This window comes from Euprymna scolopes, chromosome 7 (assembly GCF_053919585.1).
Source record: "Euprymna scolopes isolate OS-2025 chromosome 7, ASM5391958v1, whole genome shotgun sequence".
NCBI classification, from domain to species: Eukaryota; Metazoa; Mollusca; class Cephalopoda; order Sepiida; family Sepiolidae; genus Euprymna; species Euprymna scolopes.
Window position 1 is genome coordinate 163,828,056 of NC_136488.1, and position 9,372 is coordinate 163,837,427.

The following is a 9,372-nucleotide window of genomic DNA, read 5'->3' on the forward strand; positions in this document are numbered from 1 at the left end:
ATTCAAAGATGTATCTCCCTTACATTATTTATTTTATTATGTAAAACAAGCGGGACCTGTGGGAATACTACAGGGAATTATTCTTGTTACATGGGAGTTATATTTTAGAAGGCAGACGTATATTATATCTTTGTTGTTGACTGTTCGTATTAGTGTGTTCATGTTGGTGTGCAGATATATCGCGTATATATAAAGAGAGAGATAGTTCTGTATATATAAAGTGACAGGGTACATGTTAATACGACGAGTCGACGGCATGTAATACACAATTAGAGGAGATTTGATATATAAATAGATAGACCGAGAGATAGTACGTTTGACATTTATACGTTTGACAGTTCTGTGAATGGGAGTGTTTCTATAACATTAACACATATATTTCTTTACCTATTTTTGAGATGATGATTTTCACAAAGTTCTTATAATATAAATTGACAATACCTTTTCTGTTGAATAACATAACGCGAAGACGCAGATACAAAAAGATGAAGTTATTCCATTTCGACCGGTCAATGGCTTTGCATCAAGGAATTCAAGTCTTTACATGATTCTTTCTTCTCCTCTTCGCTTCCAAGGTTCCATGTCAGCTCTGTCTCTGACTCCTCTCTTCTCTCCTGACTGACTGACTTATCTAACTAAAGCTCTCTATATTGAGAACTCGTGACGTCATTGCATGCCCAACATGTTCATATCATACTCGTGGCCTGACATGCTTCCTCGAACCTAATTTTCCTTACCCATTTTACAAATATGTTTAATATTTTCCATTGTCCGTTTTTAAATTCCTTATTTTAATTTCATTTCTTTAACAGAAACAAAATTACATCATTACATTCCTTTTTCAATAAACAGATATCTAACTATTTTATGTGAACTAAACAATGGTACTTCTACATTCCATTTTCAATAACATTCTGTATTTATTTTAACTTATGATCGGAATTTTCAATTCCAAATCTAGCTTTACAAGTTCGAATCCTCGGCTATCCCATCTCATGTTTACTCACTTACAAGAACAGGCGGCTGTTCTTTAACATTTTTTATGTAATATATTGATGTTAGCATTCTGTAGATGTTCAGCGCAAATGGAGACGCTCTATAATTGTAGCTTTTTTGTTAAAACCGCAAAAGTATTTATGTAAGCTAGCACGAACGCCCGGCAAAGCCCGGTCGTAAAATACGCTTAAATATGATATAATTTAGGCAGGTTTAGTATATATTATTATAGAGTTAATGTTCTATTGATTTTTATGTATTATTAAGTTGCGATTTCAAAAATTAAACAATATATCACTATGACTTGGGTTTATCAGCATGAATCGAAACCGAAATAAAAACTAATATATATATATATATATATATATATATATATATAATTTGAGTTCCTTCAGCCATAATCGAAACCGAAACCAAAACTTATGAAGAATTCTTGATAAAATTATTTATCAAAATATATATATATATATATATATATATATATATATATATTACTAGTGTGCCATCAGTTATAATCGAAACCGAAACCAAAACTTATGAAGAATTCTTGGTAAAATTATTTATGACAAGCAACGGAAGTACAAAGCAATTAAACGACCCGGGTGTAAGCGTGATACAGAAAATAATACACACGCTATCGTATTAATATATAGATTGTCTTCACCGTAAAAATATTACTGACCCGATTTTCTTCAAACCAACTAAAATTACAAAAGATTTTTGACTTGGGTTGGTTTCTTTCTTTTACAACTTATCAGCAATTTTCGGATCATTTAATGCTGAATCTGTTGATTTTGGAAAAAAAATATTTCAAGTGTTCCCATATATTCAAATATTTATTCATAACTTTAGTTTTTTTAAATTATTTTCTAAATATTTATTCGTGATGTTTGGTTTAGTTGTTTTGTATTACGGCATATCAACACTTTGTGAATTATTTAATGTTGAATTAAGTAATTTTGGAGAAAAAGATGTTTATGATTCAAGTTCTTTATATATTTATATTCTTGTTTCGTTTGGTTGCTTTGTAAAAAGAAAGTTTTTTTTTTTTTTTTAACTTGCAGAACATGATTGAGCTTTTCAAAGGGAAAGAAAAACAAAAACAAAAAACCAGCGTCGATCTTTGGTGCATTTTAGGTCAGGAAGTTAGTATCTTCAGACAGCCTAATCTGACAGCACCAGCAAAAATATTCTGAGATATAATGATGCGTTGTGAGACGGAGACTTACCTGCATCATGGACTCTTTCAGTATTATGTATATATACTATTATATTATGATATGAGATAACTCCATTGATTTATTTATTTTATTATATTATGATATGAGATAACACTCTCAAGGGAGCAGTATCTTAATACCGTAGAATCAGCAGGAGTACTAGTTGTGCGCAATGCGTACGACTATCCACCGGATAGTAAGCTCCACTTACTCTTTATCCTATCCTTGTAACCGCTTCGGTTAATATATCTTTCTTACCCCCAATCCGTGTTCCGTGTTTTATTTTCGTGGTCCAAACCTTGAGCCCACATCATAATGTATAGGTGAAATGCAGTGGACTTGACAGGATTCAAAATCGGCTTATCTGTTTCCGTAGCCGATGTTAATATTAGAAATATCACGAATACACAGTGGATAAATACATTTTCTGTTAGTTAAAACGTACGAAAATAAAAACAAAATTAACGACAACTACTACTAAAATGCAGCTAGAAAATACCAATATAGAATTGAAAGCGCCAACATGGCTGATCGTGGTCGTCAAATCAAGCTAAACGTGGAAAAGTGAGAAATGGATGAAAGCGATATCGTGTTTTTCCTTCTCACGGATTAGTTAACCGCAGTTTTAGTACAGGTAATAAAGCAGTGACAATGTAAAACAAGTACACAAGTTAAATTGAGTTGCAGAATGAAATAACGAGAACGGATTCCCAGAAGATGCGCCCTCTCAATGTGCGCGTTTAACGCTTAAAATGCTGTTTCTGAATTTTTGAGATGAGGATTGATAATTCGTATTATTTGGATTATTCGAACTATCCTTCAGTGTTATTTTCACAATGTTTCGGCCCATATGACCGACATCAGTTGCATCTTGCGTAATTTATGAATCTTTCTGTTGAACTCGGGAATCTGTAAAGAATTTTTAACTGAACCCATTATTTGAAACACAGGGGTAGCATGTTTCCTACTAAGGGAAAGGTTAGAAAAACATAAAAAGTCACTAATACGTATATATACACACACACACACACACACACACACACACACACACACACACACACACACACACACATATATATATATATATATGTGTGTGTGTGTGTGTATATATATTGTTGTGTGTGTATGTGTGTGTGTGTGTGTGTGTGTGTGTGTGTGTGTGTGTGGTGGAAAGGGCTCCCGTAAGCCGTGGTGAAGGCAACCTTTCTAGGAGAAGCAAATCTCTGATTTAAAAAGCCATAAAGCGGGAGACCAGTACCCGCATTAAGCTGGTCTGCAGTTTAACTTGTTGCTGGCTATCCTGCTCTTGCTTGTTGCTGGATCTCAACATTTTGAACCGAGAGAGAGACTTAGCTGTCGTACAAAGCTAAGACTCTGTAACATCATCTTTGTATAGATACTCCCTCAAGCATTTGGGATCATGGACATTAAGTGTCTGAGGGAGTAGCACTCGTCTGACAATACGTTGCAATCTTCATATATATATATATATATATATATATATATATATATATATATAAACTGGCAAAAACCTAAAATACCAATGAATAACTTCATATTTGTATTTTTTCGGATATTACAATTGTTTTGACAATTTTAAATTGTTTAAATTAAATAATATAAAATGTAAAATTGTCTGATTTATGTCGAAACAATTGTAATATCCGAAAAATTATAAATATGAAGCTATTCCTTCTTGTTTTAGATTTTTACCAGTATATATATATATATATATATATATATATATATATATATATATATATATATATATATATATATATTTAAATTGAATTGTAGAAGGCGGTACAATGCAGAAGTAACGGAAAGACACAGGCTGAAGCAGGTGAGAAATGTATTAATACAATTTATAAATACATGTGTACATATTCATATTTCATATACGCAGTATATTTATATTTGCACAGTGGTTACCTGGGAAAGTTGGGTGACTTTTTGGGAAGGCTAGGCGCTGTATGTACCGCGCTGAGTCGTAAACATTTTCAGCTTGATATCTGGGGGCATTAATTCTTTGGGAGCGATCCTCAGTCTGCATTGAGACATGACTCTAAGACGAGGGAACTCTGATGTAAAATCTTACTGTCTACTGTATAGTCTGTCCTTTGGCAGTCATTTCCACCGACAAAGGTTAGCAGTAATACCAAAAAGTGTGGTTAGTTCCACACCAAGCCTTCAGGACTTTATAAACAAATCATCTATGTGGATTTCCGAGCAACTTAATTGTGAGTTAAGCTTATCCATCGAAATCGAGGAAGAGTCGCTCATATAGTCAAATATTATTTAAGATACAGTGAATATTCTTATTAAGGCTTTTCCTGAAAGTGGACTGCATGTTGAATTTGTGGAAACATAAAACACGTCTAGCCCTCTTTATGAAAAGAAATAACTAATAACTTAAAGGAGAAATAACTCTCATAGCTTAAATAAATAAATTTAGTTCCGGTTTAAACGCAAGTTGCATATCGATGCCGCAAAGCGTCAGTCACAATCCGAAAAACACTGGACTGAACGTCAAATACGATTCGAGGAACAGCAAAAGGAAGTTCCAAAACACTTAGCTAAACTGTGCAACCGTTGATTCCGTTTCCCGTTTTGTTTTTTATCTTCTCCTCCATATCTCATTTTTTTTGTAATTCCTAAATTCGATTCAGCGCTACTAAACGAGGTTCGAAACTGGTTTGCTAGCCCTTTTATTCCTTTTATTTTTTAAAAAATTATCATGCTGCCGTTTATTTGTAAACAAACTCGCAGCTAGAGCACTGTAAAAGCAATGGTTCGAATTGCCAAGTATTAACGCAATGATTATAAGTTCAATCCACGGGTAGGGAAAGGTGCTACTACTTGATAACTATATATATATATATATATATATATATATATATATATATATATATATATATATATATATATATATACTATCTTGGCGCCGGGCGTTGCTCGGTCGTACAATACGCTTAAACATGATATTTTAATTTATGCAGATCTATGCGTATGCATCATTATAAAAACAATCTTCTATTGAATATTATATATGACTAAGAATAATTTGTCCGGTAGACTAATTCGCAAAAAAAAAAAAAAAAAATAAATAAATAAATAAATAAAATAAAAAATAAAAAATAAAAATACAAATGAAATAAATAAAATACAATATTAATACTACTACTACTACTAATAATAATAATAATGACGTTCATTAAATTCCGTCTGTGTTTGTTTACATTATCACGTCAGCTGACTTTTGGGCTTGGCGATGAATGCTCTCGAAAAGTCGCTTTTGATTAATGTTAAGTTTTAAAATAAGCAAACGAAAACATAATTTGCGGCGATTTTAAGTGGTACCTTTTCTCTTTTTGTAAATTGGGCACATTAATGAGAAAAAACTATTATACAATGGTGAGGCCCAGCCAGATTTGAACAGGGATCATTCAATCTGTAGTCGAATGCACTTTCACTGAGCTATATCCTCAGATTAAAATGAACTTGTTTTTGTTTTGTTTTAGGAAGAAATCATTTTTTGAGATTTTATTTCTTCCTTTGTCCAGTGTAATGTAAAATATTCTCCCTGTAAAAAGTTCTTCTAAACACACCCCCCCCCCACACACACACACACACACACACACACACATATATATATATGTTTATATATGTTTAAAATAATCTATATCTATATATCTATAAAAGTGAAAGTGTCTGTGTGTGTATCTGTGTGTCTGTGTACATTTCCCTACGCAATAACTCTATCAGTTTTTAGTCTACAGACTCGAAATTTGATATACAGGGTACTGAGATTTGGGATTTGGCCAGAAATTTGGCGATTAAGGGGTCAAAGTTCAACGATTTGACCTTTGAGAACACTACCAAACACCTCCGACAATTTTGGGTCTACGCACTGGAAATTTTAGATATAGGTTCCTTGGACATGGATCTAATTTAATAACGTAAGTTGAGCCCAAAACGATACATGTTAAGGGGTCATAATAGGGGTCAAAGTTTAAAAAATTGACTTCTGCGGTCTCTTCCAAATTAATCAGACAATTTCTGGTCTAAATATTTGAAATTTTACATAAAAAGTATTCAGAGATAGGGCAAGCTTTTTCATCAGTTTGGGTCGAAAACTTTTAGTTACAAATATATAAATGTGTGTATGTATGTCTGTTTGCATGTCTGGCTTAAACTTTCAATAGAGGCGACAGATTTTACCAAGATCAGTATCGTTTTAAAGTTGGACCTTTCATACGAAAAATATCGAAAAATTGGCTAAAAACATTAATATCTTCCCCTTCAACTAGGTACTTTTCTACAGGGAGGGGGGTCACTTTTTTCGTCGATATTTTTGAAAGTTATTCTCTCCTTTAGATTGTCTAACCTTAATTTAAAAGAAAATGTCGCTTCCGGTTTGGCGTTGGTCGTAACAGCATAAACGGCAGGTTTTACCCCGTTCTTTTCCTCCTTTGCGGTGCGGGTTCGAGCCTGCCTTCCTACTACCACTTTTTTTGTTTTTGCTCAACATATATATCCAAACACCCGAGCAACGCCGGGCTGAAATAATAGCATATCTATAAAAGTAAAAGTGTCTATCTGTGTTTGTGTGTGTGTTTATGTGTATACATTTCCATACGCAATAAAATTTTAGTCTACAGTGTACTGAGATTAGGGAAAATCGATGTGATTGTTTTTCGGCCAGAAATTCTTCGATTAAGGTGTCAAATTTCAACGATTTGACCTTTGTGAACTCTATCAAATTCCTCCGACAATTTTGGTCTGAACACTTCAAATTTTAGATATAGTTTCCTTGGACATGGACCTTACTTAATAACTGAGGTTGACGCAAAACAATGAATTTTAAGGGGTCAAATTAAAAAAAATTGACCTTTCTTTTTGCTCGGCATACACCTCCAAACACCCGGGCAACGCCGGACACCTATTGCTAGTGCACACACACACACACACACACACACACACACACACACACACACACACACACATATATATATATATTATTTTAACAAAATCAAGACATCAAGGAATAAATTGATAGCAACAAATAGTGTATTTCATCGTTAGTTACACTTGTTTCAAGACTATTCGGACAAATTCAACCCCTATATCTTTTGAAAATGTTCACAAGAACAGCCTTTCATCAGACGTATTGAATAAATAACACTTTAACAATGAACAATATGGAATCCATTTGTCTTATAAGAAAAAACATGAGAAAATATTTTACCTACATTTCATCCTTCCAAGATATTTTAATATATATATATATATATATATATATATATATATATATAATATTTTATTAATAAAATATTAAAATATATATATTTGCTTTGCAATAATATTGAGCACTTTCTTCAAGTTCTGACTATTTCCTAGTTCTGATATATATATATATATATATATATACATATATATATATATATATATATATATATATATATATATATATATATATATATATATTGAGCACTTTCTTCAAGTTTTGACTATTTCCTAGTTCTGATATACTTGAAGAAAGTGCTCAATACTATTGCAGAGGAAATATATGTTTTTAAGTATTTTATTAATAATATATATATATATATATATAATTATAAAACTCAAATGACCTTGTAACGGGTGATGTAACATACTTTCCGATTTACGACATCCGGTTGCGCATGCGCGCATAAATATTAACCCATAACAACGTAAACAAATAAAAACAAATCGTTTCTTTTTCAGATCTTGACCTTCACACTGAAATATTAACGTTATTATTTCGAAATTATTATTTAACATGGGAAGAGTGGGGGTGTTTTGCAACTATTCTTTATTACAACTATACTGCCGCTATTTTCTTACAACTAAACAACTTTAACCCGTTGACAAACATAAGAACAATTGTAGTAAAGCCAAGACTACTACTACTACTACTACTACTACTACTACTACTACTACTACTCTCTATCCGTCCCTTTTCCTTCCTTCCTGCTTTCCTTTTTTTATTTTTTGTTTACATTTCTAGATACAAAATAGGTGTATGAGAATGGTGAATTTGTTGACACATTTACTAATCTGTTTAAATATAAGTTTTATTTTATTTTATTTATTTATGTTTTATTTTTTGCTTCAGGTTTTATTAACTATTTTTTTTAGATTTTAAGTTTCTATAACTTGGTTGAAGGATTCCAGTATGGGTTTTTCATTCTTATATTTCTCATCAGTAGGTTCGTGTGCGTTTTTGCTGCTAAATGACTTTCGTCGGCGTTCGATTCGTAAGAAAATCATGTTCAATTTTTGATTTTTGAGCGATTATTCGGAAAAATAGGTAACTTTACACGAATAAGGAGGGTTTTTTTTCATGTTTGAGTGATCCGTCCGTGATTTTTCATTTTAATATATTTTCAAAGAAATGTTTCTGTTATGTAAAAAAAGAAAAACCCTATTTTCTTTACGTCACAAGTGTCACGCTCATACATGAATTCCATAGCTAATATAACCTACTGACCCAATGGGTCACGGGTAGACTAGTATATATATATATATATATATATATATATATATATATATATATATATATATATATATATATATATATATTAAATGGACAGTGTCTCTTTGCTGCTTCGGCTGCTAGGCGACCGGTTATGTAAAGTACCAGTCAAGATTTCGTTCTTGACAATCAGCCCGACGGGTGCAATGCCAGTAACTGGCCCATTACCTGTCGGACTGATAAGGTACGTCGTCTGGATATCATCCAGGAGGTCCACCCTCGCAGGCCTTTCCACCCGGCTCTCGGGTGGAGTAAGTATATTGCTTACTGCCTAAGGCGCCCCGGCCCGGGAATGCCAATGGGGATGCTCAGGCAATTTTCTATAGGGAAGAGTGCTCCTCCTATGGGGCACTTGCTTGACTCCCCTCCCCTTCTTGACCCTTGTGTCACATAATGGTGAGGTGAGCAGCATTTGATTAATATCCATTTTGAATTTGGAGACAGGAACGAATCTCCCAGGTAAGGAAGACATTTTTTATAATATGAATAGGTTAGCCAAATTAATCAAGAGTAAGAAAACTTGATCTTATATCTGGAACATTTTTTGTTCTTGTGATTAAGGGGGTTGGTGTTTGGTCAACACTTCTAGGAAACCAT